Raw genomic sequence first — 9,709 nt, 5'->3', positions numbered from 1 at the left:
TGCCAGACAGAGTCACGCCCAACTCAAAGGATCAACTATGTTCCGACGCCGAAGCCAAACACGAAGAAATGCATTTCAGGGGATCAAAATTGAAATCTCCACTTAGGTGAGTGAGTCCGAGGGAACATTTAATTAAAGCTCGACACGGGTCACATTACAGTCGGCTTCGTGATAGAAACATGCAACGGTCACGGTCCAAGGCTTATATTTGCTCTTTGAAACGAGGCTATTTCGATGGGATTTTAACGGCACGGCAGCACTTTTATGAACGAAAGTGCAAACGCGCTTTTATCGTCTTCGCTGCGCTACGTCCGTGTTGACCTACAGCTTCCTCACACGGGCCTCCTGTCTCTCACGAGGAACGAGACCAAGCTGAAACCTGCAATAACATTTTCTCCGGAGGGGAGAGATGCAAAAACATGTTTTTTTCGTGGAATAAACTTGTTGTTTTAAAAAGGTCAATACACCACCCAGCCATATAGGTTTGGGGTTTGTAATATATCATCTTACCCACTATTTAACCTAAAATCCCTGTTTTTTTAAGCTGCAGGAGATATTTTTGCCTTCACAGGTCGGTGAACTTGGCACGGCACCCCCAACAATTACAACCAGATGCAAAGCCCAGGGTCAAGAGGGGTCATTCTCTTTTATTAAAGGGTTTATTGAAAATAATACAGGTGGAGGGGTAGAATCATACTCCATCATTCTTTTCAGCGGCTACTTTTCCTTTGGCAGCGCGTGCAGCCATAACAGGTGCTGACATTCCTTCTCCCCTTCGTCCCTCTATTCCAAACCCTCCTTTCACCCGCTCCTCAGCCCAACCTCGCTCCTCCCTCTGATTGTTCCCTGTTTTTTTTTGTTTTTGTTTTTTTTTAATTGCAGATACCTGTGCTCCTTTTGCTGTAACCCAACCCTGGTTGAAAGCCTTTTCCTGGGAAGGGGGGGGGGTGGTGAAGAAAAAAAGAGGCTGCTCACCATCAGCAGAGCACAGGGACACCTGCAGCTCGGCGACTGCGGGTCAGCCCTGGACGTGACTCGACATGGAGGCCCGACACACACACACGCACACACACGCACACACACGCCTTGACGTGCACACAGAAAAAGAACCCGAGCACTACGCGTACATTCCACTGTGCAACCTTTCTGTTGCAGCTCCTCCACCGATGTCCACGCTGCTGACGAGAGCGACACGGGAGGGGGGGGGGGGGTGAAATGAGGACAGCCGCTCCCTTGAACCCTGTCGTCAATTTGTCCCGGGCCTTTAAAATTGTCCGTAATTGGCCTAATTGTTGTCAATCACGCTGGCCAAATGGTGCAGAAAAGTGCAGGGTATCTTTTTACGAGACGAGGGGATGATGAGGCGGGTCAGCTGGGCCGCTCCGCTGGCGGGACAGTGATTGCGGAGTATAATCTTCATCTAATCCTCACCGCGAGTGACCTATTTGATTTAAAAGGAGGACAAATGATGCCCAAATGGCTGACAGGTTGTCTGAACGCCCCCCCCCACCCTCCCAGCCCCCCCCCCCCCTCCTGATCCCCCGCTATACAACACTGTGCTCAACATATTGCTGCATTCTCAGACCGAGGCGCTCATAGGTGCCGTGAAACCGAAATCCCACCGTCACTCTCGAGGTGATGGACTCGCCGGGGGACGCCGCTCCTCTCCTGTGCACACAAACACGGGGACGCCCCCCCGGGGCGCGGGGGGAGCGTGACGGGCAGGGCCCCCCCACCCCCCCGTGAGTGACAGCTGAGCATGTGCCGAGGAGCTCGGAAGGCGGGCCCAGGGTGTGAGTTTCTAGGGGAGGTGTGCTGGGGCAGCTCAGGTCGACCGGCACACATGGCTGCGCTGGGAAGAATTTGTATTAAATTTACCCCCCCCCCCAAGCCCTTTCTTCCCCCCTCTTAAATTGTTTCCAGCCTCTGCCCATCAAAACGCTGTCAGATCAGCAGCTCGCCCTCGGTGTCTTCTCCCCCTCTTACCCCACCCAACCGGCTCCACTTGGAGTCTTCGCTTACACAAACAGTCCGAGGAAGAAGGAGTGTGGGGGGGGGGGGGAGGGGGGGCAGTCTGGCTGTCTGAGCTGCAGTGTGTGCGCGTCGCTGCCTGCATTGACGTGCATGTGCGTGCATGTGCAGCCTTGCTCTGCAGGAAAGGTCTAACCTCCAAAATGCAGCTCTTGGAGTAATTTGGGCGCAACAGAGAAATCCGTCTCTTGATTTCATGCACGCTTGGCAGCAGTAATCAATCTCTTTGAAGTGGTGACCTGTCTCATTCTGGAAACCAAATAAATGGCCAATTTCACTGAGTTGTTTGACATCAGGTGAAGTGATTGTGGAAAATAAAACCATGATTTCAACTCTTCATGTCATGTCACATCGAGGGCCCTTCTCTGATTGGTTATCTGAACTGTCGTTGCCGGTGCGACGCTTCGACAATTACTACGAAAGAAAAAGGGCGAACCTTTCAGCACCTTTTTGGTGACCTGCCTCACATCAATCGCCTCCGCCTCTGAGATATATGTCCGACTGTCTGTCTGGAGAAAGCGCGTTTCCTCGTAGTCCAAGTCCTGGGTCACGGTGCCGGGTCCCAGCTGCGAAGCGGTTTGATGGTCGGTTGAGTTCAGGCGGCAAAAACAACCCCTCCCCTACCAGGGGTACGAAGCTGCGCCGTGTCACTGCAAGGCGGGAGAGCCTCCTCTCCGGGACGTGGAGATGCTGCAGCCTGACTGCGGGAGGGGGGGCAGCTGAGAGGGTGGAGGTCAATTAGAAGCAAATGTCCTCCGTCATGATCGTTCCATTGTAGTGGGGCTCTCTCATGTTTTGTTGCTCGCAGGAGGACCTGATCTGACCCCGGCCGTATCGCCCTCGCTCCGTATCACTTTCAATAACCATCATCCATCCGGGAAAAGGGGCTTAAAGTAGGTTAAAACCATTTTTTAAAAGCAACTGAGGTCTCATTGCCTCCATAGAGTTCCCTCAAGTCTCAGTAACGCAATCCCATTGTTGATTTTGCGATATAGAGACAGACTCACCCCCCCCTCCCCCCCTCCCCTCGCCCTGCTTTTTAGAGAAGTTGGCTCCCTTCTGCTTGTCAAAATTGAAACCACTTTCAAACAAAAGACAATCCATAAAATGTGATCGTTCCCTGTTTTCCTTCAGAGCTGTGGAAACATCCTGCGCTGCTGTAAACAGCGGCTCGACACCCCAGCGGAGATGAAACGAGTTCCCGCGAAGGAGGCGAGTCGGCGCAGACGTTTGGTCTCCTTTCATCGCGCGAGAGCTCTCGGCACCGAGAGGCCGCGGCCTCTCTCGCACTCGGACACGATTGCGCTCATGAAACAACTCCAGAGATCTACCCACTCCGGTTCTGTACTTCAAGTGTAAGTTCAAGTCTCCGGACGGCTGCACAAAACACACACAGTATGTTTCACCGCGCCCTCCGGGTTTAGGACACAAACTCGGCAGCTCCGAAATGAAACAGAGCACACAGTCACACATCTCCGGAGAGGGGGGAGATGTTTTCTTCGGCGTGCGAGAGGCAACCCAGGAGAGACGCAATGGATCCTGCAGCGAGACAGTCGCGACGCTCTTGTAGGAACATTTTGATGTGATTGACGGGTGCAGGGAAAGCCGGTGTGTTCGGGAGGGACAGACGGGGGGAAAGAGAAGAGAAGGTGAAACAATGTGGAAAATATCCTGAGAGACATGAAAGGGAAAATATATATTGTGAAGGAAAGGAAGACTGCTGTCAAGGGGGCAGCAATGGGAGAAAAAGCAGGACTGACAGGATGGATGAAGAGACACGAGAGAGTTTTTTCGGGGAGTGGCGGGGGGGGGGGGGTTTGGGGGAGAAAGAGACGCAGATAAAGCGAAGGAGTCTGTGCGTATCCCCTGGATTGAAACCACATGTGTCTGCCTGAGGTGAGGACACCGCAGCGCTGCTAACCCGTGCGAGGAAGAATGCCGTCACTTGCACCGACCAAGGGCACCGCACGCTCATTTCCAAAAAGGGTTTCTCCTGCCAGCTCTCTGCAGCTACACCCCCCCCCCCCCCCACCGTAAAAGAACAGTTAGCGTCATCCCCACGGCGTCTTTCATCTCCCGCGTCTCGCAAAGGCGAAATAAAACAAATAAATACTTTTGGCTTTTGTTCCAGGGTCGTCCTCCGTCTCGCTCGGGCCTGCAAACAGAAGAATTCTGTGGCAAGCGTTGCGAGGACGAGGAGCTCCCCAAAGAGACCTCTGCAGCGGTGAAACCGGATGCCCGGGGCGCAGCGGAGGGACGGGCACGCCAAAGTAAATTCACCATGCCCGCGGGTTTCTCTCTCTCGTTTTGTTTGGAACCGCTTTGTTCATGTGTTTTAAATAGTTCCTCTGAAAATACTTTTCTAATTTGTCCTTTGAAAGAATCTTTGACGTGTTTCATTTTTAAGATGACTGAAAAGTGTGAGATACCTCAAGTTGCATTTCATCTTCAGTGGAGCGCGTTTGGGAGAGTTTCAAGGGTGAGAGGGAGGGAGAGATGAGAGGGCTAGCTGGGAGAAAAGGGGGCGAGACGGCTATGCTATGGGAAAGTGTTTTGTGGAAACCAAATTAAGGGGAAGAAAGGCCGGAGACAAAGGCCTTTGAAAGCGGCAGACAGTTCCCTTGACATGTGCCTTAAAAGAGATGCTGCCGGCGATGCCAAGAAGGGGGGGGGGGGTAGGGGCGAGGAGAGAATGGAGAGGGACTGAGGGACCGAAGGAAGGAGAGATCAAGGGGAAAGTGGACTAGAGGGGAGAGAGAGAGAGACGGATGGCGAGGGCAAGGACGACGACAACTTGAAGAAGGAGAGGAAGAGCGTAAGAAAGCCAGTGAGTTGACGGGGGGCGGGGGAAATAGGACGGGGGGGGACGGGGGGTAACGAGCACAAACAAAGTCGGCGGTGCATGTTTGTTGCCCCGTGGAGCGAGCCGGCTCCAAGCGCTCCTCGGAGGTATGCGCCGCCGTGTGCAGGCATTAGCATCCTGGTGTGAGAACACTTAAGAGGTGGATTCCGAGTGTGCAACTGCCAGAGAGACAGATCAGAGACATCACAGGTCCATTCCTCCATCCCTGCATGTGCTTTACACACATCGCACTGATGAGGTACTCCTCGCATGGCTGTGTTTGGTGTTGCAGGTGCTTTTTTTGTAACTCCGCTGTAATTGTAAAACGCTTGTGATTCCGCTGACGTAACAGTCGGTTGGACGCGGAGTTGAGGAATCTGTGGGACTGATAATCAGCAAACAACAAACCGATGTCAACAGCAAAATAGCGACATGCTTTTTCTCATGCAGATCCGGTCTCTTTGATGCAGGTCGGCGCCTCTCTTTTCCTGTCTCTCCCCCTTCTGCCATTGTGTGCCCCTCAGAATTCACACTGGACTCTTCTACACACACACACACACACAAACACACACGCACATATTATTCCTTCCTTCGGGCTGTGTCTGACTCCGGCATGAAATCAATTTCGGACCCTTCTTCGGCGCCCATTTTCTCTCACCATGAAGCGAGACCGTTGCCGTGCCAGCCTGAGAAACGCTCCCTCCTCCCAACCCGATGCCCCCAATCACCGACCCAGAATCCCTCAGTGCGGTGCCTCCGCGCCGCACGCCGGGCGCCATCCTGTCTCCCTTCCTTCTTCAACCACGGCGCACTGTTCAAAATGTTTCCTCAGCCTCCATCTTTGTGCAATGTAACCCACACGTTGGTGTGCACGTGTATTTTATACATGAAAAGTGGTTGTTTGAGACCACACGCTGTGAATGAGTTTCTACTGTTTTCACTGTAGTACATGTACAATATAAAATACTTTAATAATCAAAATGAACCATCCAGGTTGAATAGAAATCAGTTAAAACCCCCTCATGAAATAAATGTTTGATGCTTAATAACAGCTTGGCAACGTGAAAGTTGACATGAAAGGGTTTGGAATCCCAAAATTGGTACGAAGTGACAAATAGTGAGCAAGTTGAAAGAGGGGTGGACATGCAGAGGTGCGGCGGCGCTGCTTTAATCTCGCGCCCCCCCCCCCCCCCCCCCCCCCCCGTCCCTCCGCCCCCGACGCACCGCGCTCCTTCCTAATCCGCGCTGACATGAGTTTTCACCATCCGAGGAGGCGGGGGACGACAGAGGTGGGGGACTTTCCTCCACTCTCTCCCCAGCGGCGGTGCACCCACGAGCGGGCCGAAGCCCGGGGGTGGTGGGGCGAGGGGGGCGGGGGGGGCACCAAGGCCCCCTTTGTCCCGTTTATCACCAAGTGGTGAGTGACGGCAATCCCGGGCCTCCCGCTCTCAGGTGAGCAGGAGGGGGGGTGGGGGGGGTGTTGGGACTGGCTGGAGGAAGGAGAAGAGGAGGAGGTGCACGAGAGGAGCTGATTGGAATGTTCCCAGAAGAGACGGGACGAGAGAAAAGGGGAGGGAGAGACAGGGGAGGGAGAGACAGGGTCCGTTTGAAGGGACGGGGGTCGCATCACCTGCGCGCGTTTCTCCCGCAGCAGGAATGTGCTTTGCTCCGATGACTCAATAGCACTTGAAATGGGGGAGATAAAATCTCCCAAAAGGGCGTCGGAATGGTCACAATTTCATTGGTTTATCTCGCTGGTTCATCTCATGAGCCTGTTGCGTTTGACGGGCTCTGATGTCATCCGAGCACCAACCAGGCGCGCCGCGTGCTTCCTGCTCTCATTTCACGTCTTGACCCAATTAGCTCGTCTCTCGGGGGACCTGCCCGGACAATGAAAGGGGTCGAAGGTCAGTTTCCCCCCAGCGACCCGGCGCAGCCCTTCCCTCTCCTCTCCTCTCCCTTCTCCCACGCTCCCAGCATCACTCACACACCTGTGTCCTCACTAGACACCCCCCCCCCCCCACCCCCCGCTCTGTCATACATACAGCAGACACACACAGATACCAGTGTCACAGACATTTCCCTCCCTCTTTCTCTCTCACATACACATTCCTGCCCCCCCCCCCAGCTGCCTGCTGCACCTGGGCTGACCGCTGTCATCGCCGTGGTTACAGGCACACAGCTGGCTGTCACCTATCACCTGGCTCATCTGCCTCTGAGAGAGAGAGAGAGAGAGAGAGAGAGAAGTGGGTAGAAAAGGTTAGAGAGACATTCAGAAGAGAGCGCAGGTGTTTGTGGGTGAGACGAAGGAGGGGAAAAAAAGAAAGAGGCATCAAGAGCGTCAGAAAACAAGAAATCATTGTTGCACACATTTTGTCTGGCTGTCGACAAAACTCTTGCGTCATCCTCCCTTCTACCTTCTGCCTCTGGTTGCACTTTAGCTTCTAAAATGATCTCATGACGGAGTAAACTGTAGTGCCAGAGCGAGAGTAGACTTTCTATTTGTGACATCACTACTGAAATATTTTGCTTGAATAACACGGATTATTAAAAATACAGGGAAAAACACCCAGAAACCCCCAGACGATATTGTTTCAAGGGTTTTCTGCAGTGCTCGAAAAAAACGTAGTCTCGTTTTAAAAAAGGTCAGGATCAGGCGTGTAGCAAAACAAGAGTGTCAGAGCCCCCCCCCTGCGCCCCCCTCCCCCTGCATGGACGGCTTTAATTACAGCCGAGGAAGTGGCACAGCTTAACGTGAACCACCCTGCTTGGCTGTTACATCCCATGACTCTGAATGAAAGCAGAAAGGCAGTTTAATATCTTTTAATGTGCCTGCGTGCGTGTGTGTGTGTGTGTGTGTGTGTGTGTGTGTGTGTGTGTGCGTGCGTGAGAGAGAGTTGCACGCCAGCAGTGTGTGGCCAAATCACCGCGCGGCATATGGGCAGGCGCGTCTGCACCGCTTATTATTATCAAAAGCTGGGTTTTCAAACCCCCCCCTCCCGCCCCTGAACGCCCCTTCCCCTGTACACCCTTTGCCACCCCTCACTATGAATCCCACCCGAAAAGGAGCCATTTATGGGACAAAAAAAAAAGAGCCCGTCTACAGGCCCCGGGAAAATGAAGGCAATTCTGAGGTGTGGGGTGAAAGATGACGAGTTTCAGTTTTTGTCCTTTCGCTTCCCCTCCCCAGCTTTGGTGCTTTTCATTTACTCCAGATATGGCGTTTTTATCTCGCTGAGAGCCCCCATCCCCCCCGGGGCGGCGCCGGTGACCTCTCCCGTCCCCTAGAGGTCACCGGAAAGGCTTTCAGTTGAATGCATGCATAAAGACAACGGGATTAGAGGACGCAGTCGAGAAGTCGGCCGGGATCTCGTCCGCCTCGGAGTTGCTCAGGTGTGGTGAGATTGCCGGGAATACTGACGCGAGACGTTGTGGGGGGGGGGGGGGGGGGGGGGGGGTGGGGGACCGGGCAGAGGATTCGGTGGATTCACAATGAGTCAGCTACCTAAAAAAAACAATGCCTGTAGCCCGCCTCCCTCTTCTTCTTCTTCTTCTTCTTCTTCTTCTTCTCTCTCCGCTGCTCTTTTCCCCTTTTATTCCCTCATCTTATTAGTCTTTAATAGTTACCGAGTATCATTAAAGGCCAACCTCTGCGGCTTCTCACGCCGCCGCGGGGGGGGGGGGGCGGGGGGGCAAAGTGTTTGTTGTCGGCGCTTTATTGGCTCCCCGGGACGAGGGGTTGTTGTTGTTCGGTGTAATCTTGGCACAGCCAATAACTGCTTTCAATAAAAGCAGCTGCTTCTCTAATGGTAGTCGAGCTGCCCCCCCCCCCCCACCACACACACCTCCTCCCCTCCCTCATTCACAAGTGTGGGTGGACTAAACTGAGAGCGACCTGTGGAGTAGACATCAAATGTCTCCATTTGTTGTAACACTTTTGGACTCCCTTTAACTCTCTCTCTCTCTTTCCTCTGACACTTCGTTATTCATTTTTAGTTTGACATCGTCCTGTCTTCTCGTCCCTGTCAATTAGCCCATTGCTTGAGGTTTTGCTCCTGCTGTGACTCTTCCAACGCCAGCTTGCTTCGGCTTGACCACGCTGCCCCCTTCAGGGCACAACCTGCCGTTGCGAATCAACGCAAAACCCTTCCTACAGATTGGTTGGGACGCTGGAATGAAATGATTGATCAGATGGAATATGTACTTAATTTGAGTGTGGAACAACCCGGCATACTGGAGGTAAGCCAGCGTTATACGGAGACGTAAACTACCACGTCTTCGAAACCACTTTAATATCTCTCATTTTTTTCTTGGCAGTGAAATTCGGTTTCCACATTCCACAGTTTAAAAGGTATTTGATAAAGTGTCCCCACGAGACCGAAATAGTTCCCGTCCCGCATGTCATTTTAATAAAAATAAAAAAAACGCGCCCAGACAAACATCATTGAACCTCTACTGGAGCTCCAACGTTCCACAATGTCTGGTTTCACCCCGACCCCGGGGGGTTCACATTGTCTTCCTCCTCCATCAATCATCCCTTATTCTCCAACGTCCAACAGTTATTGCGCGTACGTACGGCGTGTTAAACTGGTGTCACGTCTCCATGGAGGACAACGTCCACCCGTCACTTTAGTCCAGACTGAAAGAACTCGGCATCTTGGTCGTCTCTTTGGTAAAAAACATCTTTTCCTGATTTTATTGTCATCGACTTTACACTTTTCTGTTTCTAAATGTTAGCATTAGCATTATGTAACAAATAAAGATGGGGAACACGGTAAACATAAAACCGGAAAATTTGCATTTTTCTTGTTAGCATGTTTTCTATGCTTCTATGCT

The sequence above is a fragment of the Pungitius pungitius genome, chromosome 21, assembly GCF_949316345.1.
Source record: "Pungitius pungitius chromosome 21, fPunPun2.1, whole genome shotgun sequence".
Taxonomy (NCBI): Eukaryota; Metazoa; Chordata; class Actinopteri; order Perciformes; family Gasterosteidae; genus Pungitius; species Pungitius pungitius.
This window is presented reverse-complemented; position numbering follows the sequence as displayed.